Raw genomic sequence first — 27187 nt, 5'->3', positions numbered from 1 at the left:
CTTCTTAATTAGCATATATGTAATGAAATATGCCATTCATTAAGGTGTAATTGTAATTTTACACTTGCTTTGTACCGAGACAGGGGCCTTGATGTGATAACGGGCGACCTTTCCATTGCTGTTTGTAAAGGGAGACTGTATCCTGCACATGCTTTTACAGTTAACCTCATTAAAGCAAAGGAGGGGGGATACTTCCTGAAAGGGGTCTCACAGCTTCTCTCTTTCATTTCATTTCTCTTTTAAATGTTATTATTCTGCATTTTTATCTTTCCCAGTAAAATATCTTAGGAAGTTATACTTAATTCTATGAAAAATATTATAAAAACAACTATTATTATCTATTAACTATTATTATAGGCTCCTCTCTTCTCCTCTCCCCTCTTTTTTTTTCTTTTCTTCTTCTTTTTTTCTTCTCCCTTTAATCTTGACATCCAAATTCGAGTGTCCCCAGCCGTGGCGAAGGCAGCAATGCTCTGCTCTTCTCTGTGTGAGGTTGACTTGGTTTTCCGCCCTCATTTTTCAACAATTTTGTGAATTGCCTCTTACATTGTGTGGTTCCTCAAACAAGGCTAAGTATCTCTTTGGTGGTTTTACTTTTTGACACCAATTTGGCCACATTTATTTATTTATGTATTTATTTATTTTAGAATATAATTTAAAACATTAGTGTGTAATTGTTGTTTTCTCAGTTTTATATATTGCTCCGGCAAAGCTGTCTGTTTGACTGACTAATGGCTAATGTTTTAATTTTGGGGAAGAAATGACACGTTTTTAGCTATCAAGTGTAGCCACCTCCTTTTTCATCTAGACTTGAAGATGTTTTGCATTCAGAAGATATTTATGTCTTCATTGTCGCCCATAGCACATGATAGCACCACAGTAAGAAACTGAAGTTTTCTCTGGGCATGTGTACAAGCCTCATGGTGTGTTTGATAAAGAAAAAGGATGTCAGCACTCGCAGGATTAGCTCACACCACAGGAATTAACATCAACATCCCAGCTCCTGTAGCACCCAGGATTTCACTTCGCTTTGATATCTAGCCTGCACAGTTACGGGAGGAAAACGCATCTGAGAGTAGGAATACTCCCAATTCTATGTTTCTCTTTTCGATCTGTGGGAAGGTAGTCTTTACCTCTGTAAATTACTGTGTTCTCCGTTGATAATAACACAGCCTCAGCCAGTAGTAGCAGTGCTCTAAAACTATAGTTTTCCAAGCTAAAATCTACTCATGCTTTAAGTATTTAAAATACAGTAAGGCTATCATTTTAAAAAGTAGTTTGCTACACTACAAGTTACTAAGAAAAAGTAACCACAGGGGGCAATATCTTTTTAAATGTATACACCACCACCAGAAGTTTTTTTTCTTATTCTCACCAAAGCTGCATTTACTGAATGCAGTAACGGTTTTAAAAAAGTGTTTTCTTTTTAAAGTTTTTACACTTAAAATGTAATTTATTCCTGTGATGGCAAAGCTGAATTTTCCGCAGTCATTACAGTATTCAGGGTCACATGATCCTTCAGAAATAATTCTAATATACTGATTTGGTGCTTAAGAAAACTTCCTAATATCAATGTGGAAAACAGTTTTTTGTTGAAATGGGATATAGTTTTTGATGAATAGAAAGTTCAACAGATTTCACAGGAATGAACCGGACTTGTGATTTATTTGATTTATTGCTGCAGTTTGTTTGGCTGTAAAGCTGTGTGCCTAATATACACACCAACCAAAAATTGATTTATCACAAAAAAGGTACGAAACAAAGCTACTGCTACACTACATCAGCCTCACTCTGTCAAATAATACAGCTTTGCCAAGAATTGCCTATATTCTGGCACGTTGTTGTTGTTAATGGAGGTTTGCCATCTAGTTACTTTACTTTTTTCCCCATTGTTGGCTCAGATTAAGTTCAACACCCTTTTTGAATGGAAGGTGTTGAAACAAGCTGAAATATCCCTTCTACCCATGCCAAAAGTGCATTCATGAAGAGCACTGACTGTGCAATGCGGGACAGATGTGGGGATTCCTCTGGAAATATGTCTTTTGTGTGGAAGGGAAATGAAAGCTTAGGCTGGGATGTTCTTCATCTCACTTCTGGAGGTGAAGAGGCTGAGGGTTGTGCATCTGCGTTGCGTTTATGGCAATGACAGCTAGCATCCTGATAGGGCTCAGAGTTTGACATTATGCCAAAACTGGTAGTCAAGAACACTGTTTCAGTGTAGCATACATTTGAGCAGGTCAGTAGTCTTGTAACCTATTGATTTTTGAGACTCAGAAGCGGCTCACTGGAATAATATAGTTTTTGGAACGTGAAAGCCGTTGGTTTCATAGTGATTTACATGGAAAAGAATGACTAGAGCATTATTAATCAGCTCTCTTTTTATGTTCCACTATGGATTTTAAACACCATTTGCTTTATGGATATGTTGTCATAGCAGTGAGATCTTAACTTTTCCTTTGTCAGTTAATCTACTAGTCAAAACTAACATTTGAATCATTAAATGTATAGACGTGTATGTATGCTGCCCTTGACAGGGAGCTATACGATTACAAAAGATGTTTTCTGTTAGCCTGCCAGGCCATGCAGCCATGATGAATGAGTGTAATATACAGTGCATCAAGAGTGGACACATGCATTAATGGCTCTCAATAATTTGAGCAATGCATTTCAAATGCTACTTGCTCTCAGAGGCTGATTGTTTCTGAATGATTTAATCTTGTTGAGTTGTCTCCCGCCCGTTCGTGTCAGTAAACAGGAAAACAATGTGCTCATTTGAATAATATCACAAATTGTGTAGTTCCTGGCAGTCCCGGGCTGTGCAGTGTGAAGAGTGCCAGCCCTCGGGGTCTGAGTGAACAAAAACAAATCACTGCATTGCTTACACAATTACAAACCTGCGTACTATTCATCTGCACAGGATATGCGAATTACTTATCTGAATGCTTCTCCAGATATTATCGCTAGCACACAGTGTTGCACAGATTGAGATGTATGAGATATAGGTTCTTGAAGCAGATCAGTGCATATGCATAAAAGAAATCTGGAGTGTTAGGAGTGTTATTTTAATATATAGATTGTCAAAGATTAGCTCCATATTATAATATTACAGTATAAAATATAGGACGATCTAAAATGAACCTTTTTTCAGTAAATCAAAAATATTCACAAAAGAGTTGGTTTGAATCAGACTAATTTACTCTTAGTCATTCTGAGCCGTTACTGACTCACTCGGTGAATAATTTTTATTTCTGTTGTACTTGAAATTAAGTAGATGTATGAATGAAGTAGATACTGTTACAGCAGACTCCCACATTGGAACTGTAATCAGTGAAGCATTTTTATCAATGCTTGGCAATCGTTTAATCACATCAAATTAACTGTTTACTTAATATATGTGTGTGTACCGTGTATAACTATTATGTGTATATATAAATACATACTTCATGTTTATATTTAAGAAATATTTGCATCTGTATATATTGTGTATATATATTTATTTAATTTATATAACATTTTTCTTAAAAGTCCCATGATGTGGATTTAAAAAAAAAAAAAAATTTATAATGTTTCCTAAGGTGTACTTATATTGTTAGTATGATTTTTACATCATAAAATGCCATAATTTAGAAATAAAAGGCATTTTTCTATCCTGATTTTAGCCCTCTGGCTTGAATGCTCTGTTTGAAGGGGCGTGTCTGCTGTGAGACTTCAGTGTAAATGCCCACTGTTGTGATTTGCTGGCATCTTTGCATTTGAAATGCATCTTACATGTGGAACCCCTCTCGAATACTAATACTACGTTTTTTTTTTTACTATTACAGCTGTCAATATTAAAGGTCCTGTTCTTCGTGATCCCATTTTTCAAACTTTAGTTAGTGTGTAATGTTGCTGTTAGAGCATAAATAATACCTGTAAAATTATAAAGCTCAAAGTTCAATGCCAAGCGAGATATTTTATTTGACAGAAGTTCCCTTTCAAAGCCTACAGCGAACGGCCGGTTTGGACTACATCCATGTACATCCTGCTTTAATTACGTCAGTAGAGCAGTTTGTCGACTAACCTCCGCCCACAAGAATACGCGAAAAAGGGGGCGTGGTCTTGTTGCTCCCTCGTGGAGAAGAGGAAGTGTTGCGTTCGGTTCGGTTCGGTTGCGTTTGTCGCCATGTCGTTCAGACGCTGTTATTTTCATCCCGGAGTCAAATCACCTTTGTTTGGCCTTCAGGGGCTGTAGTTTGAGCGCGTTCATCTCCCCGTTATGGTAAGAGGCGTGACCTTCCCGGGCAACGTGCCCTAAGCTGCTGTCGAATCACAACACGGGAATCGCTGGCACAATCAGAACTCGTTACGTATTTCTGAAGGAGGGACTTCATAGAACGAGGAAATTCTCAGGCCGTTTTGAGGACAGTGAAAACAGCGGTATACAGATAAGTAAATTGTGTGAAAAATACTGTTTTTTTACACATGAAACATGAACACATGTTATATTGCACACTGTAAACACAATCAAAGCTTCAAAAAAACACGAAAAACGGGACCTTTAATGTATCGTGAAAGTGTTGATTAATGCATTATTTTTAGATCTTTTCCCATCACATGAAAGGCTGCAGTGATGAGCATTGAGTAGACAGACTGGCTGTTTATCACGTGAATGCAGTGATCTCGTTATTGCAACGCTATTTTCCTCACAAAATGCTTTCACCAAAACTAACAGCAAACACAATATCGATATGAATACAGTAAGAGCTCCGTTGTGCAGCATAACAGCGTCATTCATTATAACGAGAGTTTGGGCAAGTGTGCAGATATACTTGTGACGTGTGATTGACAGCTTCAGCCATTATAGAGAGAGTGTTCTTTGATCCCGCTCTGTAGTTTAATCACAATTTAAATAACAGATTTGTTCCATGCTGCTAAGAGAAACCGTGTGAAATTGATTGTTTAGTAGTCACTGGTTTGATTCACTGATGCATAAACAGTATTAAACGATTTAGAAAGAAAGTCTGTGTGAACTTGAATAATTTAAGAAATTATTCAGAAATCACTGATCGCAGATCAGGCATTAATGAACACTGTTACTTACTGTTTGTGGCGGTGCTGTCGAATCCATATCGTAAAAGTCTGTTTGTAAAGTCTATGCTGACATCGCGACTGTATTAAATGTAAAAAAAATAACTAAACGGAATTTTTTCCTAATTCTCTGGGTGGGCAAAGCAGAAAAAGGGGAGGTAACCTTTCCCCGTATGACGACATGTAGGGAAGATTCCAGATTGGCCCAGCTGAGCTTTAATTTTCTCAAAGGCAGAGCAGGATACCCAGGACTTGGTTTACACCCATCTCCATTTCTAGCCACTGGGGGACCATAGATGGGCTAGGGGAACTCATATTAATGTTAAAAAACTTCATAAAGTGAAAATGTCATGTCATGGGAGTGGGACCTTTTAAATATATACATGCATGTGTGTGTGTGTGTATTTATATATACATAATAATTATACACAGTACACACACATATAGTATATAAACAGAAACTTTTATTTTGGATGCAATTAATCGATCTCCCAGCATTAACAGACATATCAACCGTACGGGCACGCATGCTTTTGAAAAATTATGGCAAACAGGTGTTTCTGTATTCCTCTTATATTTTGCCATATTTTTATTGTTAGACACCACCCTACTAACTACAACATTATGGTTTGATTCTAGCCTAGAAATCTTAATAATCTTAATAATCTTAGTAATTTGCAGCCAGGGTCGTCTAGCAACTCTCTGTAGACTTGCGAGCTTGAAAAACCAAACTCTAGTCAGGCCAATCACATCGTGTATAGAGTCGGTGGGTGAGCTTAACATAAAGACAGCAGAGTTGTGACGGTTCCGCGTGAAATCCCTGCTACTTCCCTGCTAACAAAGAACGTAATGGCACTGAAGCCATCTTAGAAAAGGAAGATGTGTTCAGAGTTTTGCCGACCGGATACGGCAAAAGTTTAATCTATCAAGTAGCTCCGCTGGTGGGAAAACGCATGGGACTCAGCCACAACCCGCTTGTGATTGTTGTCACCACTGATAGCGCTCTGTTTGGTTGTAGCGCTATCCTATTGGGTACAGAGGGAATTTGAAAGACCACCGTTTATCCCGCCTCTCGGATTGAGCCCTGCCAATGGTGTGTTCCCAGCTTGTCAGGCTAGTTTGATTCCCTACTTAACTGATATCATGTTTGACCCTATTATTTGATGACCGATCAGCAACTCCATTCTTTTGTGTGACCGATTGAAATGTGTTCAAACTGATGCTGTCACCTGAAAACTGAAAAGTCCCATCCATCCAGAATTTTTTCACACTCCAAGTAAGGTCTACCATACGGTTCAGAAATCAGTTAAAGGGTTAATTTTAATTTTTGTATTTAATTTTAGTTATAATGAGAGAGAAGTATTCAAACATCTACAATTCGAAGTGATCCTTTAATTTGTTTTCCTTCAGACATCTTAAAAAAAAAAAAAAATTGGGCTCCTAAATGTTTAATTTTTGGAGCCGGTGGCTTCATAGTAGTTGTTTTGGTCTGGAGCCTTGGAAGAGCTTGAGAGCTATTGGGGTGGAGACTGAACTCAAACAAAGCCTTGAGTTATCAGAACATACTGTCTCATCCAGCTGCACTGATTATATGAATTCCTCATTTATTTGCTGGTGATTTAGGGCGTTCACAATGTTGGTGTTGCTCGCTGGCAGAACTATCTGGAGTTGATTTACGGATACAGTCTGTTGGATAGAAAATCTGAGGCCATTATGATTCTGCCCAGACCAACATTAAAAAGTGTATTTATTGCTCTTCCAGTTTTTATGTGTGATCCGTAGCAGGCGGCTTGCCCCAGATTGGATGCTCTCATTTGACAAACCTCCATTTTGCTTGAATCTGACAGCAGTCATCTCAATGCATTACATCCAGCATACGCATACTGCTCCTCCAATCATATATTTTCATTCTCTCCTTCCAACTCTGTGATCTTTATAGACTCCATAAAGAATGACAGATGTTTCGGGTTTCTTGCTTTCCCCCACCCCAGACTCCCCAGATTGGGTCTCGGTGACACCTTTTGTTCAAGGCCCCCAGTAGGACCTGCAAAGGTGGGGTGGTGTCCGCTCCCTCAAGAGCTGCCGTAACAAAGCAATTAAAGAGCTGCGGTGATAGGGAAATTTTATGGTATCAGTAAGGATGTCTCTGAATGTCTACGAGGAACGAGGAATGTGGTAAGCATTTTAAAGCAGCAAGCCATTCAAGATTTGAATGAAAATGCTCCCACCTCCTCCAGCGAGACCTCCTGTAGCCCTAGCCACACGCCTTCCAGAGGAGGAGAGCTTGAAAGACATCCCGACTGAGTTTAAGGCCTGTGCGCTCCTGTTAATGAAGCACAGAGAGGGAGGGAATGGGCCTCTGATACGTGTTTAATTAGCAGAGGGTCTTGCTAACTGACTATTAAACTTCTGATTACAGTGTGAAATTTCACTTAAATTAAGGAGTTTGAGGACTCTTTGAATGGAAAGGAGGAATTCGACAGGAATGGCAGGAATAGGACAATTGTACAAGTAGGTTGCTTGGCTGTATATTTATTGTACATTTTATATTATATTTAATGTGTTATAATATATTTGTAAATATTTGTTTTAAATGAGATATTATTATTACTACATTTATAAAGTATTAAATATACTGATTGATTGATTGATTTGGGACCAATATGTTTTACTTTGTGGCATTATTTTCATTACAATTAAGCACGTTTTACCTACAAATTCCATCTGCAATGTGAAAAAAGAATAAACGTTTTTTAAATTAGTAAAACATTTATACTTTAATTGTAGTGGTTTATGTTATGCGTTTAATTTAGCAAATAAAATTCTCAATGCATTATATGAATGGGAATATTTGCCTAATTATCATACAATCTTTTTATGATCCTAAAAATAGGCTTAATTTTCATTTGCCGCTTTCTTAGAAACGTGACTTGGATACTTTTTTTTTTGTAATATTGATATGACCGTTTTGAAGCAAGGTTTAATTACGTTACATTCAGCTATAAAGGTTATATGTCACAAGCTATCCGTTGACGTTCTCAGATATTTCACACATGCACAAGCACAGTTTCAACTGTTTTGAGAGGCAAATAGCTGCATGGCTGCGTGAGCTGCAGAAGATTGTTGTACCGTCCAGACCCAGATACCAGAGAGTGAGTTATTCCCTGCACCGTGACCTGATTAATTGAGAACGTCTGAGGTTGTCTGTGGGTTGTGTTCAGGCTCCAGTCGCTGCCCTAACCTCATCCATCTCAAATGCTTGTGTCTAAAGGTTGGCCTCCGAACGCTGACCCTTTGCCTCGGCTACAGACAAAAAGTCAGTGTGCTTAAGTTGATTGAATGAGAGAGAGCAAGAGAGTGAGCGTAGGATCAAGAGAGAAAGATAGCGCAGAGCGAGTGAGAGACAAAAAGAGGCAACATTTAGACAGCTGCACGCGTAGCGCCATGTATCCATGTCTGTCAAAGGAAGATATTTCTGTCTCTTTAGTGCGGCCCGCAGGCTTCCAAGCAGGCCATCTCGATGTCATCACCGTCACCCTGCTGTCATTGGCTAAAAAGGCCTGGCTGCGTGTGTGCCTGAAGAACAGCATGTGCTGGAGTTAAGGGCTCTGCTAGCCCAGGCCTAATTGGAGTGCGTCAGTCAGGCAGCTTGACTCATCGAAAATTACTGGGAGCAGTGCGCTTAATAGGAAAGCAGAGAGGAATGACAATAAGGTCATGATACCACCACATCCATTGTCAATGATCACATTCCAGGGCTGCAGTAGTTATATCTTTTGAGCACCCCATGCTAACAGTGGTCACGTGATGTTCAGAATGAGCCCTGTCTTATAGATACAGTCAGGGTCCAAAAATAACACTTGTGCCAAACGCAAGTAAAAATTGGCATTGGTGAGTACTAGAGGTGTAACGGTACATGTATCCCGAACCGCCACGGTACGGACGGTTCGGTGCATACAGTCAGATGACGAATACAGTCAGTCACAGGCGATCCACACTCCAGAAGGGGGTGCGTGCGGTAATGCAACGCTGTTTGCTAACCGCCAGATGAGGAAAATGAGCAGAAGAAGAGATGATCTATGGAGAGTTCAGATGGCACACAATTGCTTACTAGCAGTGTTGCCAATTTAGTGACTTTGTCATTAGATTTGGCGACTTTTCAGACCCCTTTAGCGACTTTTTATTATTATTTAAAAATAGACCCTCAAAGTGATATCTTACTCTTATCTGTATGACCATAAATTATTGTTTTAATGTTATTTATTTTGAGTACATAAATAAAAATAGACCCTTAGAATGATATCTTACTCTTATCTGTATGACCATAAATTATTGATTTAATGTTATAATGAGACAAAAAACATTTGTCATTTTGACAATTTGTGTAGTGGAAATCTCACCTACTACAGTCCAGTGATGAAATATGCATCCTGGAGATGGGAAACCTCAGGTGACGCTTCACTCGCTGTCTCCTTGTGGAAAGGTGAATAGGTTCAGATGTAGATGACACTTTTTCTCCTTGTTGTTCATCTTTTCGTGATTTCTTGTAAAAGTGTAATATTGAAATTTGTGTATCTGCCATTGTCACTGCATGTTAAAGGATTAGTTCACTTCAAAATGAAAATGTCCTGATATTTTACTCACCCCAATCTCATCCAAGATGTTCATGTCTTTCTTCAGTCGAAATGAAATTACGTTTTTTGAGGAAAATTTTCCTCCACATAATAGATTTCAATGGCAACCAATATGTTGAAGGTCCAAATCAATGCAGTTTCAAAGGGCTTCAGAGGCTCTGCGCGATCCCAGGCGAGGATCTAGCGAAACGATCGTTCATAAAAAAAAATGTATATACTTTTTAACCTAAATTGCTCATCTTATGCTGTTCTGCGCATGCCAGTGATTACGTAATCTCGTCAGAAAGGTCACGCTAGACGTAGGCAGAAGTACCGCCTCCGTGTTTACGAAGCGCACATGCGAAGACTAATTCAAACGTCCTTTAGCAAAAAAAGGTAAAACAACAATGTTGGATGATTTTGAAGTTGAAAATGGAGTGTTTTTGGTAAAGGATGTTTCTATTAGTCCTCGCACGTTGTCTTGGGGCAGTACCGCCTACGTCTAGCATGACCTTTACGTGATCACGCAATCCATGGTGCGTCGCAGAGCAGTGCAAGATGAGCAATTTAGGTTAAAAAGAATATACTTTTTTTTTTCTTTTTTCGTTTCGCTAGATAAGACCCTATTCCTCGTCTGGGATCGTGCAGAGACTCTGAGGCCCTTCGAAGCGCTTTGAAACTGCATTGATTTGGATCAATGCAGTCTATTATGTGGAGAAAAATCCTGGAATGTTTTCCTCAAAAAACGTAATTTTTTTTCGACTGAAGAATGAAAGACACGAACACCTTGAATAATACGGGGGTGAGTAAAATATCAGGACATTTTCATTTTGAAGTGAACTAATCCTTTAAAGAACTCTCATGCGCAAAGACAACGACAGCGCAGGCTACACACAACACGTTAATCAAACCAATGAGTTTGAAAACAGCCATTGCATTTTTTACCACACAGCATTGGTCAATCTATCAATTAGAGTAGCAAATCAACAAATCCCTTATTTTTTATTTTGTTTTAAGCAATCAGGAATCTGGGGTGCCCAACATGTAAATGAGGGGGCCTAGACCCCCCACCCCCAGGCCCACTCATGCTAACGCATATCAGATGACATCATCCAGATGTGCTAGTCACCGGAGCTAGGCAGAAAAAAAAACTTCAGGAGTGCATAAACAAATCTCTGCACAAGTTTTGTAGCTTATTGTGACCAAATACCTTTTGTTTTTTATCAGCCCTACAAAAAATATGACCTATGCAAGAGTGTATTTTGTTTACTGCTTTATAGACTAAAGGAGGCTGTACTGTACCTCAGGGGGGACTAAATGCTGCTAGATGGAACAAACTGTAATTTGCCTACTGTCTGTTCAAAATAAATGAAAAGGAACCTAGCATGGGGGATTTTGTTGCTTTTTCCTGTTGTACCGAACTCATATCGAACTGTGACCACAAAACCGAGGTATGTACCAAACCATGACTTCTGTGTACCGTTACACCCCTAGTGAGTACATAGTGACTCGCCATTTGTGCCAGATCATTTATTATGAGTTGCAACATATGTGGTTTAAATTGAATTGTAAGAAGAGTCTGACCCTCGCTGATATAAGTGGCGTGAGCAAATCAAATCATACATCTGCTAAAGAAAACATCTGCTGCGACTTGTACGGCTTCTAACAACTTCAACCTCAGTGAAAAATGTAACATCATATATTATCTACAATGACAAAGTTTATTTCTCCAATACTCCTCCTCACATTAAGGCACCAAAATGATGATGATGATAACAATAAAAATAATGGTTATTTGTTGGTTAAATATGTATAGGCCTATTTATATTATTTTATATTTATATTGTGTTCTTTTAGCTTTTTTATTTATATAAGAATCTTGTTTACAGCCCCACCTTTTAATATACAATGTGCTGAAGTATCAGTGACATCTCAATTGTGGGAGCTGAATTTAAAGCAAAATGCTGAGAAATTTCTTGTGTCTGAAAAGCAAACCAAATCAATTCTCAAATTACATGGGATATCATTTCTAATGCACTTGCATGCCATTTTTTGTATTGTCAGAAATTGAGACATTGCTCGGTGCTTCCTAAAGATTGCATCGTAACCTCATGGCACGCATGCATACATATTGTGGTGAAACGTGAGGTGGGTGTTTATGTTCTTTAGGTTAACATGGTTATCTGTGGAGGAAACCTGGCCTGCTGGCTCTGTTCTGATGAGCTGACTTCACTCCGCAGCTGCAGAAATATTCTCTCTCACTGAGCTGCAGGGACATGCCAGTATTTTCATTCCTAACTTCAGGCATTTCCGAGCTCTAACAAAGAAAGAGTGAGGTGATGAAACTAGGGTGGAAGCTGTTTTCCAAAAGCACCAAATTATTTTTCGATGGGAGCAGTAGATGCCGAATTCCACAGAAGCTCTAATAAGGGTGGTTCAGAAATATGTCATGCTGTTTCTTTATAGCGAGATTCTTTATAGAGATGTCTATAAAAGAGATGTTATAGAGAAGTCTTTTTCTTATCCTGACACAAATGTTCCACCAAGTACTGAAGACCTGGACTACTTGTCAAACGGAAGATGTCAAAAAGGCTAAAAAGTGTCACGTCACTAGTCTGAATGCCACATCAGCACGTCTATTTCCTCCATTTAACACTCCATTGCTTCACAGTATTTTTTTTTTTTAAACTGGCGGTATTGGAAAATTACAAGCTACTGCTCAAGTCACCATCTTGTTTTTAATCCGTTTGGAAACCGCTTCCCTCCTGTGTAATGCTGGTGTATCCTGAACCGGAATCCCACTAATTTTTTGTCGAGTTACACTCAATCTCCTCCCATTGACCATTGGGAAGGCTCCTGCTGAGGATTGACAGGGAGAGCCTTTGACAGGCGGATACCAATAAACAGGGAATTGCCCTTCTAGAGAAAATAGCTTGGTAATTGTTGGGTACGTTCAAGCTCGGCCGCAAAGAAAAGGCTGGAGTGAGCCTGTGCATTTTTCTGCCCTGCGTCAGGGTTGTAGATGTGTCAGCAAGCCCCTCGCTCTTGTGCGCATGGCTGTGGCTGTCTGCTCGACTTGGCCCGGTGCTGGAGGCCCAGCTGAATGCTTAGTGGTTGGCAGCCTTGGCCGCTTGCCTGTATAACTGGAGTTTGAATGAAAGGGGCCTTGTGAACTTTTGGGCTACTGTGGCATTTTCCAGCTGCCGAGCGAAGTAATTAAAAATCTTTAGCTATATTGCTGTAACGTGTAGTTAAAATGTGCTGGGTTTGCTGGAAACGCATTGTGTGACTATTTATTAGATATAGTAGAAATCCTCTTGATTTTGTTCATGGTTCTCTCTTGTTTTCATGTGCACACATTTGCACTTTGCATCGCTGAAGCTTTGACTTGACTTTGACTGAGTCAGTTTACTGCCAGTGATGCTTTTTAAATGTGTTTGATGCCTTTGTTTTTACGCTTTGTTCCTATTGTCTCTCCTTTTTGATTTAAAACAATAAAAACTGATGCTTACACTTTATATTAGGTTTCTTTAACTACTATGTACTTGCATCAAAAAATAAATACAATGTAGTTATTGGATGGGTTAAGGGCTAAAGGAAGTGTCAACAGAGTAATTATAGATGTAATTACAGCTGCAACTACATGCAGGCATTTTTGAAAATATAAGTACATTGTAATAACATGTATGTACACAAGTTAATTGTATAAAATTATTAATTTAAATGTAAGCACATAGTAGTTAAAGACACCTAATATAGTAAGTAGTTAAAGACACCTAATATAAAGTGGGAGCAAACTGATTTTTAATTTGAAACTCATCTACAGTATATTATTCTAGGTTTTAAACCTGTAAGTATTAGGGAATTTCTAAATTCATATTTCCAAATTTGATAAAATCATGAATAATTTTGTATTTTTGTATTATTTAAAAATAATTTTAATTAACATTTTTATTATATTTTTAATTATTATTATAAACTCTATTATATAGAGCGTGACAATATTTTTACAAGTATAAATATATATTTGTAATGAAATATTAAGAATACTATTGTAGTAGTACTACAAATAATATTATTAAAAATTATTTGATAATAATTATTAAATACTTTTCATATCTATTTATATACTTAAAAAATCATGATCATGCAATTAATTTGTTTTTGTAATTTTGCTAAGACTCAAAAAAAGTAATTTTTTGTGCAAAAAAAAACCCTCTATGAAATCTGTCTATAATAAAATCTATATCCAGAATCGTGAACATGAAAAAAAACATGTAACTTTTACCCTGCACACTAAAATAAGCTTTTTCTTCCCCACTGAGGACCGTGTTAGAGTTTATCTTGCCTTCTACAGTTACTGAGTAAATTAGAGCTGCGGAAAACATGGTGACAGATGTCTTACATCACTCTCATGTGATTGGCTGTGAGTTTTTTATTGTCTGTGTGAAGTCTCATTATCCAATGCCCCTGGAAAAGAGCCTAATAAGGCAGACAACAGTCTGCAGTCTCTATTGAACTGTACAGAGAAAAATAAAGGTCTGCACCACATGTAAAGACACCTGCTTGCTAATTTGTATGTCCGCAGAATGCTCGTGTTGGGCTTTTTTTCAGTCAGAGAAAATATATTCTCTGATTTTGATGCGGGAAACCAATTGGGAGAAAAAAAGATGTCCCTCCAGCGGGTTGAGCCCTAAATGAATTATTCAGATCTACATGTTGTGTGTTTTGCCGACCCATTCTGCTTAATGGCATCTTTTATGGCATGCATCAGAGACGACTCCAGATGCAAGACAGCCTCGGCATTTCAGCTTTTAGCATCGCCTCACTGTGTGGCCGAGGAACAAAGCTTGAAATGCTGGAATTCATTTCACTTTTAGCTTCCCCTTAATAAACGATTCGCAAATCAATGGCTGCTTTTGTCATGTAATTTGTTTCCGTGCTCAGTTTTGTGATAATGTTTTGCAAGCAAGGCTCTTTGGATCAATATGAGATTGAGGGGAAAAACACAAGCCGGGCTTCTATTTTTCTCTTCAAATATTTGGAAAATGATGCAGTTGGTGCATTATCTCACCCAGAACGATTTAGCTTCATAATGGAATGCTAGTTTTTTGTTCAGATAAGAACAACAGGAGTGTATTTGAACATGCAAATGAAAACATTTGATAAAATTCTGTTTACATGCATGTTCTTGCTCTGATAATTCTAAATGATGTGTAAGTTGATGTAAATTCCTCAAACTAAGCTTTTTATCGTCTAAAGGTCATAAACTGTTTAAGCAAAATGTGCATATCCTGACAACTGACAAAATTCAAAATCTGACATAAACAGGGTTTTCTTGCATGGTTTGTTTAATAATGAGCTGATTTTTTGAGTCATCAGCGCTTTGTTTTACATGTAACGGCGCTCATCGGCGGTGTGCAACACCTTTGTGTGTTTGTCTGTGTTGTGCCTGGTCTTTCCTCAGCTGCACCTGCACTAATTGTAAGTGTGCAGCTGTGATGTGAGAGCCGTACTCCAGCTGGGAGAGCTTGTTGAGCTGCCACACAAACCCGGCGAGCTAAACACCCCAGTAAGTCCCTCCTTGACTCAGCTAATGAGTGTGGAGCACAGACAATACACCCCAATCCAGCAGCCCATCTGAGCGCCACTGCAGTCCAAGAACCGGAGGAGGTCGGCTATAGACGACACTCAGTTTGTGCTCCGTGACCGTGAAAGTGTGGATAATCAAGCCTTTGCTGTCTCGGCCTCCTGTATCCGACTGTGTCTTTCCTTTATTGTTAGTATCAGTCCATCTCATAGGTTTCTCTCACGCTGAGTGACTCCAGATCAGTCATCTAGCCTGAAGGTCACATTTTCTTCATAAGTAAAAGATACTCGCTGTGTCATGAAGATTCTCAAAAATAAAGATTTTTTGTATTATTTATTGTTAGTTTTATTAAAATTTGTGTCTTGTTGTCTTTAAACTGTTTCAGAAAGATGCGCAAGTTCTTTTATAAAAAAGTTAATTCATTATTAATACTTATAATTAATTAATTCAAGTATACAAATTATAATAATATTATATAAGTATTTTAAATTATAATAAATATACTTTTTAAATTAATTATTATTTTTTAAATGGATTTATTATTTATTTATAAATGTTTTTTTTTTTTTTTTAAGATATTTTTACTAGATGTTTCATCAGATGTGGGTTTCGATAACCTAATTGTTCCGATTAAAATGGTAGTAGCCCATTGAAAACTGGAGCAGTGGCAGTCCTTAAGGAATAACCTATAACATCCTCGTGTCTAAACCTTATTTCAGTAAGTCCTTGGGCATCGTGTCCGGAATAACACTGCTGTATGTTCTCTGAGTAGGACGTTAACGTGCACTTCACATTTTGTCTGTTCTCAAATGCTTAATGCAAGAACTGCAGAGCGTTTTGTTAGTTAAAAGGATATGTCCAATTTAATTTGACTTAAACATAAGAAAATAAAAGAGAGGGTCACAGCAGCCAACTAGATGTGAGTGTAATTTAATGGCATACTGTGTGGAAATTATCATCATCCTCTTTCTGGTATCCGTCGTCACTATACAATTAAAGTATTCTGGTAGAATATCAAAAGTGGTGTGTGGGTATTATAAATACTGTCGTGATAAACAAGTCAATTAATAGTCAAAGCATGATCCCATTAGGATATCAGTAGTTTTGCGTTTCCAAAAGCTGACTTGAAATATTCATATGAAATTACAGCTATAGGGGTCCGTAGGGGGTGATAGCAGGAATTCAAGCAATAAACACACCTAATAAACCCAGCACTCCAGTCGCATGCGGTGGGCTGAGAATCAGACAGATTGTCACTTTTTTCCCCTTTAGATTATAAGCCCATTCATTCAGGCTCAGTGACAGTTGCATGACAGGATATGGATGGTGGAACCATAGAAGCTGATGAGAAAGATAAAGACAAAGCTTTATATGAACAGATTATTGCTGCCTTCAAGTCATGTCAGAATTATCGTATTTACGAGAAGAGCATGTGTCGTAAGTGCCAGTGGGAAGTCCTGGATTTTCTTTGAACCCTGACTTCTTTTTTTTTTTAGTCAAGGATTCAAATAAAACGTGTCCATTGCAAATGTTCTGAAACCATAAGCATGATGGAAAATTATGTTTATTGGTCTCAATTTAGCTGGAATTAAGAATGTTGACTGTACAATTTAGTTTTTGTAATTCTTGAATATACAAAAAATTTGATTAAAAAAAAAAATACTTCAGACACAAGATATTATTTTAAGTCTATTAGTGTTAGGTTTATTCTGTAGTAGATAACTTGTGTTGTGGTCTAGACAGGATATAAATGTTTATTGTTGTAATGTTGTTACTGAAACCAGACCCCCTGCACAGTAAGGGATAGTATACAGTCAGTCTGTCATTATTGCATGTAAACCTTGAAAGATAACTTATTCCACAGCTACTTATATATATATATATATATATATATATATATATACACACATACACATACATACATACATACATAAATACGGTGTTCTCTCCATATTTACAATTCTTTGTAGTCTTTAGCCACTGCCTACAACATGCTGGATCCTTCACTGCAAACCGAAAATATCTAAACGTTTGCTCTTTGAAGTCTTGCACCCGGAAACAATAGAGTGGTGCAGGTATGACATCACTTTGTAGGCCAATCGGCAATCACACTGGTTCCCTCTACAAAAACCAATTAGGATTTTTCCATAGGCTTTTGGATTCTCACAAAAAAACAAGCTCCGTGATCAACTAAAGTTTGATACTTGCACATCCCATTCAGCCACTTGTTCGCAACCGCCTTTTTCAAGACATATAACAGCTTCAAAAATCACAAGTGGGGTAAAACTGATGTATTTTATGTTGTAGAATAAAACGTCAAAGTGTCTTGAGCTTGTGTTCACCACAGACAGGGCTTCGGGACGACGGGACCGGAAGTGCTAAAATGCTAACTCGTTTCTGGGTTTTGGCCTACAAAGTGATGTCATACCTACACCACTCTATAAAGTCGACACCATTATGACGACAAAGTTGGCTAAGAAGTATTTCCAACTAAAGCAAGGCAATATTTGACTTGTTGATATTGCTGATACTGATATTTGTCAAGTGTATCCATAGCAAACTGCTGTGGTGAGCGGCCTTGGACAGCAATGTGTCCAGTGCATTGTGGGAGTTGAAGTTTTCGTACCTATTTTGGCAAAAGGAAGACAGTGGTATTTTTTTCTGTTTTCTCTAGTTAGTAATGCATTTGGTTTTTTAAATGCTCGAAATCAATGTCAATGTCAGTGCCAAGATATAATAGGTTTTGTGGTTTTATTTAACTTTCTGCATTATTACAGGTTGTCAAAGACATAAAAACACTGCATTGTTTTGCTGTTACAACAAAGATTAGTATTAAATAGACCAACAATTTAAGAGATAAACTTGCAAATTACTAATCTGATATCTCAGACAAAATTTGGTTGTTGTTTATGAAAAATATGAACAGTTTCTGTCACTATAACTGTTAGATTGTGTCCTATACAGTTACTAAGTAATTAGTTACTTTAATTTAATTACTTTTCCCTTGGAAAAAATAAAGTAATTACTCTCATGTTTTCTGTAATTTAGCTACAGTTACTTCTGATGTAATTGAACTAAATACTGTGTTTAGACTGTTGAACTATTACATACAATACAATAGTGGAATTAACATCAAAATTTAAAGTCTAACTTTAAAATACATGTTTGTATGTATCCTTTGCATCCTGTAGCATTTGTAATACTTTGGTCAGTTTATTTGAATGAATTAAAAGAGCCGTTTCATGTCTTTGAATCACTTAACTAGTCGAGGTTTTGAAAATGTAATGAGTAACTAGTAATGAATTTATTTTAGAGTAACTTACCCAACACTGTCCTACACTAGCTGCTAAATGCCACAGATCGTAATGGTACATGATCCCATGTGCAGAATAAGCCTAACAGTGTGCTTCCTTTATTTAGCAGTGTGACATTATCAAGCAGGGAAGGTACAGAACCGGGGATTATGAATACTGAGAAGAACATGTGTAACCGTGCACATCATTTACTTAGGCAAAGGATTAATATCATTTTTTTGTTGTTGTGTGTGTGTAAATTCCAGATCACTTCTATGATTGATGAAGATATGTGAGTGAATTTGCCAAACACTGAACAAAGAAATCTACTGCATCCTCCGGTAAGCGCTTTGACTGATGATCCTTCACTGCTCATTTCTGCTAATGATTGTTCACGTAATCGCAGATTTGCACACACATGTGCTGCTCGCATGGTGTTATCTTCAAAACAACTTTCCCAAATTAACTCGAATGGCGTAATTGGTGCTAAAAACGGGAAAGCATTCACGCTGTCGTGTCAGACGCTCATATTTCTTCAGCGCAGTCAAACGACGAATTTATTTAGTGTTTTTGAGCGGCAACAGAACGTTCTGTATAACATGAGTCATAATTAGCAGCGGGGCCTCTCAAATCACTTGCTGCTTTGTTGTTCCCCCTTACAACGTCAGTGTCAGTTTTTTTTATGTGATTATTAAAGGCAGGCACAATTACTGAGATGTGAGATTCTTTGGGGAAAAAAAAATCAGTTTTAGCAGGCAGTCAGAGACATTCGTCTGAACCGCACATGTGGCATGCAGTGTTTCATCCTGAGCCTTTAATATACATTCACTGCTTTCTGCCTGGTCTTGTGTACTGATGAGTCGTGGAACAGCTCGAAGGTGAAAATGTGTTGGTTTATTTTGGTAGCATCTACATTATGCTAATGAGTTTGAGATGGGGGTGGAGCCATAAAGACCAGATTGCCAGGAGAAGAGGGAGAGGAGAAGCCTGTAAATTATGAATGCAAACTGCCATTTCTGCCAGGGCAAAGCAAAGAGAGGCTCTAGGAGAAACCACAAGTCATGCATATCAGATTATCCTTCCTTTACCCCTCCCTCTCTCTCACTTTTACTAAATTTTCTTATCATGCTTCTTGAGCAAACTTGCACACACAATCTGGGCTGTGTATCTCCAGTCACATGAGGGCCAGAGGTGCTGACGAGCTGGAATGCTTGGCTTGGTATTTCCTGATGCTCACACACACACACACACACACACACACACACACACGCGCACACACGCACAAACAGACACGCATAAACACCCAGGGCAGGCTATATATTTGTGGTTGGGTTTGTGTTTGACTTGGTGACAAAGTGGATGTCAGAATGATGAAACACAGATTTAGTTTTTTAGCTTTTTAGAGGATTTTAAGCTAACATAGGGTTTATCATCTGATTTTTTTTATTTATTGCATACACTGCCGTTCAAAAGTTTTAGAACAGTAAGATTTTTTTGGTTGTTTTTGAAAGAAGTCTCTTATTCTCTCCAAGGCTGCATTTATTTGGTCAAAAATACAGTAAAAACAGTATTGTGAAATAATAATAAAAAAATTCTGGTTTTGTAATTTAAAAAAAAAATGGAATTAAATCCTGTTATTGTAGAATGGAATTTTTAACAGACATTACTCCAGACATCAGTGTCAGATGATCCTTGAATCCTGAAATAATTCTAATATGCAGATTTCTTATTAATTCTTATCAGTTGTTATTATTAGGGGCCAAGCACCGAAGGTGCGGGCACCTATTGAAATCGTTTGATTTCTTATTATTATTATTATTCCGCCGAAAGTCTATGGCAGCCCATAGAACCGCTTGCGGGAAAGTTGTGAAATTTGGCACACAGATAGAGGACAGTCCCAGCATTAACCACACCAATTTTGGAATCTCTTAAACAATCCCTCTAGCGCCACCACCTGTCCAAAGTTTGACTCATGTTTTTGCTAATAACTTTTGAACCATAAGGGCTAGAAACAAAATTCTTTTTTCCTCTGATTCCTTGGCTCAAGCCGATTCGATTGCACCCTATGACGTCACTTTCCGTCATAATAATTTTCCCGCCATTTTTAATTAACCGAAAAAACTACTTTTGCGAACTCCTCCTAGGCCGTTGCTCCAATTTGCACGAAAATTGAACCAGATCACCTTCAGACTCTGCTGACAAAAGCGTATTAGACTCGAGATGATTAGTCAAACTGTTATTGAACAACGCCCGAATTAAATCGACAAAGTGCATGCAAAAATGAAAGTCAGGCTTTATCTCCGAAACACTTTAGCATATTCTTACCAAACTTGGTGTGTGTTATGCCAACCATGACCTGAGGCTGCCTGCAGCGTTTCGGCGCAGTGCCACCTAGTGGTCCAGAGATACAGAAATTGGATATTTTGGATTATAACTTAAGAACGCTTTAGCCAAATATCACAAAACTGGTCTCTTTAGAGTCGGGGCATCACGCCGAGTCAAACCATACCCAATTTTCCCATATCAACCATTTTGGGCGTCGGCCATTTTTAATTTTGTCAGAAAGTGCTATGTTTTACAAACGCATTGGCGTATCGTTACGAAACTCGGTGTGTGTCTTTGTCACCAAGCCCTGAAAGTACACAAAAAGTTTCAAGGCAGCGCCACCTTGTGGACAAAAGTTATAGTGAATTTTCCAATAATGCTAATAACTTTTGATTAAATTTGACTATTGTCATAAAAATGGTTTCAATATATTCCTTGGGTCATGCCAAGAACATAGATCCCAATTTTGCCATATTTGGCCAAACATTCTGTTCGCCATTTTGATTTCCTTCAGAAACCTACTTTTTCGAACTCCTCCTAGACTATTTGCCTGATTTTCACCAAAATCGAATCGTAACATCTTCAGACCATTACAGCAAAAAGTTATTAATTTCGTGTCAACAGACAAAACCGTTTTCATATACTGCAGCGACAAAGTTGAGCCATGATGCCAAAATGACTCTTGAGGCTGTATCTCTGCAATGCTTCGACATACTGACACCAAACTTTGCCTTTGTCATTGTCATCTCACTCTGACCGCACCACATCAATTTCGTTACTGCGCTACCTATTGGTCAAAAGTGACAAACCATTAAATCATATTATTAGTGACTGTATATATGATTTTTCAGCCATTTTTGCCTAAAATCATCTTAAAATGCCTTTAATTGCTCATTGTTTCAGTTGGTCTAACCCTCCCAGCCATGGTGGCATGTCTTGTCTTGTTCTTTGCGCTTGGCCCCGTTAATGGCTGCTCGCAGCTATATTTATTATTATCACCATCAACATTGTGCTGCTTATTATTAGACTTTTATCTGAATTCTTTAATGAATATTAAGTTCAGAAGAACAGCATTTATTAAAAAATACAAATCTTATGTAACACGTTATAAATGTCTTTAATATCACTTTTGATCAATTTAATGCATCCTTTCTGAATAAAAAGTATTGTATATCGTTCAACAAAAAAATCTGAGCCCAAACTTTTGAATGGTATAGTGTATATATATATATATTTTTTTTTTTTTAAATAATATTTAAGTAGACAGTTAATGTTCTTTCTGATAAAGGCACTGTTTTATTTACAGGAATATCATATGTAACCTTACCATCTGCTCTGGCGTGTGACAAGCAATTATTTTGTTGAACTGAAATATGAATCATTTTGTTTGGTAATTGGACATATAATCTTCACCCTGTATGTAAAAAAAACTGTATGTAAAAGAATTCCATGGCTAATGAATTGCTGCATGCATTATAAAAGCCTTGCACAAGGTAAAATCTTTAAGACTTTATGATAAAAAGATTACATTCTTTAAAATGTTCTTAAAAAATGTCTATTCTCAACCTTTATTCCTGTTATTCAGTGATTCATTCTGTTCGGTTTTGTTCCCACCTTCACAAAACGGGGGAATTTCCGATAGTGGTGTGTTTCAGCGAGATCAGGTCAGAAGTGGGTGGACCTCTGTGAAAGTATATGAGTTTGTGGGGGAATAATACAGCCATTCTTCAGCTCTATGGAAGCCGCGGTACAGTGGCGTGTGGTGGACCTGCCAGAGGCACTGGGGTCTCCTTAAAATAGCTCCAACCCTCAAATGTCAGAAGCAAAGCTGAGACTGCGCACCGAACACTAGCCATTTGACCAAGAGCATCAAAGAAATCTTTATGAAGTCCTTGAGAGTTTTGCTGTAGCCAGGAAAACATCCAGTTGTAATACGTTAATCATGTTTTGATTTTGATCTAATATTGAAACGTGGCAGCCTTTTGATGTTTGTGCAGGAATAAATTTCCGCATCATACCGCAAAACCCACAAATCTGTATGCATGCATGACAGGCGGATCCAGAGAGCTAGCAGGTTGTCTGTCAGGATGTTTGTTTAATAATGATTCAAAAGGTCATTTAGTTGGACTATGCGGTCAGGATTATTTTGGATATAATCAGAATGATTTCATACCAAGTCACATGTTTGACATGGGTTCATGATTTCAGTGATTCATTTTACTGCTTCTTGCACTACATAGCTGAAAGCTCCGAGAAAACAGAAGAAGGGCTTTAAACTCAGCCCGGTCTGCCAATGAAGTGACATCAGTAAGCAAAACTAACACTTCAAATATATCAGATTACCTCTTCTTTCTTCTAGAAGACCACACATTTGGCATAACTCCAATCCAATTTAAGCTGTTTCTCTAATATTTATTGATGCCACTCAATTTTGATTCTCAATTGAATGAATTTAGGAATGAATTCCCACTAACCACCTGCAATCTAGATTTACCAAGCTTGCTTTCTTCTGTGAAATACAAAAGATGATTTATTTTGTCCATGAATTGAATGAAATCAATTGGGTACAATTTTGTTTTGACACAAATCTTTTGTTTCACAGAAGAAAGAAAGTTGTAGAGGTTTGGGACGACACGATGGTGAGAAAATGTCGACGGAATTTTCATTTTTGGATGAACTATCTTTTGACTTGAAAATTAATGTTACATAACAGTTTAAGTGAAAGTTAGGTAAATACTCATTAAGAATAGGATTTTGTTGCATTGTAGATCGCACATTGTTCACTTAAGCCAGTGCTATTTGCCGAGCGGATTTAATGTTTCGCCATTAGTACCCACACAAAGCGGGTGGTAAACTCAGTTTTATTTACATTTTCTTTTCAATGTGAGTAGTAAATTCATTATATGATGATCAAATGATGGAGAAGAGCATAGGAACAGTCTCTATTTTTGATACGTGTAGACAAACCTAATTTTGTCATTTTAAAGAACTATTTAAAGTGTCTGGATTACAGTGATGGAGTGATAGTCCCATTAAAGTATGTCAGATTGCGGTAGTCTGTCGTGTTGTCTAGAACCACATACAAGATGGGGAATCCTGACATGCAAATTGCCTTCACTACAGATTTTTTTGGTGTATCTGATTTCCATAAGTAGCATAGCATAAACATAGCCTAGTCTCTGTTTTGTGCCTAACATGCTGGCAAAGTTAAGGTTGTGACAGTGCTATGACCAAGTTAATGGTATAATAAAGTCTACTCTAGCAACTTCAACCAACAAATGAATTCCCGGTAGGGCCACCAGTGTTACTGCCACCTTGCGTGCTTCACCCTGTGTTCAGGTGAGCATAATCAAAGGCCGAATGGTTCATAAATAACATACTTGATTTCTCAGGCTTAATGCTTGGCCATTGCAAGGTCCCGCCGCGGCAATGCCTGTGTACTTTTAACCTTGCTTGTGCAGACAGATGAGCACTAGAATCGACCATCCAAAGGGGATTGAAGAGGGCTGAGACAAATAACATTAGAGGGCAAAAGCAGATCAGAGGAGGCTGTGTTTTCTGGTTACAGACACACAGGTAACCACGCATTCCAGCTGATCTCGCTTGCAATAAATCATAATTTGAGAGATGTTGGGGAAGCTGCTTTGAAACTATAGCTTAAAAAGATACTCATAATTTAACATAGTTAAGCCACACTTTTTTGAAGTAAATAGTTACATTTGAAGCTATTTAAGAGAGTAATATTTTTTAAAATGGAACAAAACAATGAGGTCTCAATTAGTGTGACAACTAGAACAATATATTTGCACATCAATGAATAAAGCTAGACAAATGCACCAATTTTATCCAAGTATTTAGCTACACTGTAAACCCGAATAAGTTGGCAAAACTTGAGGTAATCAGTTACATAATTTTTTACGTGTAAGTAAGCAGAACTTGCAGATTTTTATTTAAATAAATATTTTTGAGTACATGCATAATACTCATACATTTGAATTGCTCTTAACTTGAAATATTTGAGTTAGCCAATTCATACATTTATCTTAAAATGATCATGTTATCTCAGCTTAAATATTTGTAGCAGTGGAAACGTGGCTAGCTTTAACTAGTTAATTCAATAAATGCTACCTTGCTAATTGACTGTTTAATTTAATTTTAAACAGTGGCATTAGTATAGCATAGCCTAGCACTTGTTGAATGAGTACAGCAATATAAAACATTTAACATATATCTGTCCTCAAACTAAGCTCATGCTCCACTTGTCACCATAGTAACCCCCAACTCATAACATAACAGAAACTCTTCTAAACTAGCATAACAAAACATTAAACACTACTAAATCTCCCACTTAACATTAATCCTGCACAAAAAATATTATATAACACACTTAATTGTGTGTCATGGCAAAGCATAGTGGGAAATAGAAATCCCAGCCCAGTTTCAGTCAAATTTAAGTTTGTCTAACAAGTTCTTAAAACTCAAAACAATGGAACAATTCAGATTACTTAAAAGGTGTCAAAAAAAGTTCTAAACACTCATAAAAGTTAATTTGATTGAACTCATTTGTTTGATTTGGGTTGGCTCTACTCAAACCAATTCATTATTTTGAGCGTTAGGGTTTACAGTGTAAATAACAGACATAAAATTCTGCTCAGCTACTCCAATGAATCAGTGAATCTTTTTAGGAACCGACTCATTTACATGAACCAATTGAATGAACAGATTTTTCTTTTAGTTTGTTTGTTTTTGTCATGCTACACTGCTCATTGTTGGAAAAAGTAGCTTGATACTGCAAAAACTATTGTTTTGAACACAACAAGCTACTGTCACACTACTGAAAACTTTAGTTAGTGTCGCTAGCTTTAGTTAGTTATGTCTCAACACCGAATTGTCACTTTAACTGACCCTTAGACAAAACATATAAGGGGTCTGTAGTTTACCCTGGGCCCTTTACGTTATTTAAAGCCCTGTTCCAGTCCAAACTGTAAATATTCATGTCTTGGAGCAGGCCGAGACATGATCTCATTCGCTTCTGCCAGGGCATCGTGTGTAGGCACAGGCTCCGCAGATGTAAATCGCTGTTTACTTCATTACATCATTAGCTGTGTTTCCTTGGGCCCTAGAGAAATGAGGTGAAACATGCTGGTTACTGTGTGCCCTCTGTGTCCTATCGAGCTGGAGAAACCTGCCAGTGAAGCTTATTTCCTCCCCCTATTTGCAGAAGATATTCTGTGGAAATCCTGTTGAATTTCTTGGACAAATTGAACTTCTGTGCACATCTAAATTATAGAACAGTTGCCAATTTAGAAAGCCTTTTCTTGCGTTTATCATATCATTGCAGCTTTATTTGCCTCTTCAGTGATTTCCGGGCGATTGGATTTCAACACAGACGAAAGATGGCAGATATCATTGAAAGGTTTGTTCAGAACCGCTCTGCACAATAGCGCTCCAAGGTAAAGTGTTAAAAGAGAAGCTCTTTTTTATGAAAGGGGTGTGTAGAGTTTGGTGCAGGTGCAGAAATAGATCATGTTTACAGTATAATGTCTTTATTGTGGACTTCCTACTAATGCGTTTGCTCTGAAGAGGTGTTACATATGATGCTTTTCTCTGTTTGTTTTAGGAATCGGATAAACATTCAAAAGTCTGCTGTAAAAGTAAACAAATAAATGATCAACATGTTTTTGTTTTAAACAATTTTCAATTATGGGTGTCTTTCAACTTGAGGATCCAATTCATGATAATGATGGAACAGCACTCTGTGCGCCATTCAACATTACAAAGAATACTTTATGCACCATGGAATCCACTATGGTAATCCTGGCATTTTAGAGGAAAATAAGGATGGAATCTGTTTCTGTGAGTTGCAGGGATGCACCCATAACTAATTTATATGCTGATAATGATAACTGATAATCAACAGCTTGTTGTGGCCATTTCAGATTTTTTTATTTATATATATATATATATATATGTAAATATATATTTATATATATATATATATATATATATATATATATATATATATATATATATATATATATATATATATATGTAAATATATATATATATATATATATGTAAATATATTTGGGGTGTCACGGTACACGTATTCGTACCGAACCGTTTCGGTACAGGGCTTTCGATTCGGTGCACGCTTGTACTGAACGGTTTCCGAATACAGTCTTTAACAGTTAACAGTCGGCTTGTTTTAACCGTGGAACACACTTCAATCCGAGTTCCCACACGAACATATTAAGTATTCAGTCCATTTTATCATGAAATTCAAGCGATAAATGCGG

General features: G+C 37.5%; 1 protein-coding gene across 4 annotated transcripts in view; it reads left to right on the top strand.

Annotated features, from left to right (window-relative positions):
• zmiz1a (zinc finger, MIZ-type containing 1a) overlaps nt 1-27187 on the top strand; it is a 154973-nt gene that overhangs the window by 44154 nt on the left and 83632 nt on the right. For 3 of the 4 annotated variants that reach the window (XM_079842059.1, XM_079842058.1, XM_079842057.1), the window contains one exon: nt 18830-18904. The exons of the other annotated variant lie outside the window; for it this stretch is intronic. The gene's annotated coding sequence lies outside the window, so the exon portion shown is untranslated. The remainder of the gene's footprint in view (nt 1-18829; nt 18905-27187) is intronic. 4 annotated transcript variants of the gene reach the window in all.

Source organism: Gobio gobio (assembly GCF_949357685.1).
Source record: "Gobio gobio genome assembly, chromosome: 18".
Taxonomy (NCBI): Eukaryota; Metazoa; Chordata; class Actinopteri; order Cypriniformes; family Gobionidae; genus Gobio; species Gobio gobio.
The sequence above is the reverse complement of the archived record's forward strand: the minus strand, read 5'-3'. Positions and strand labels throughout refer to the sequence as shown.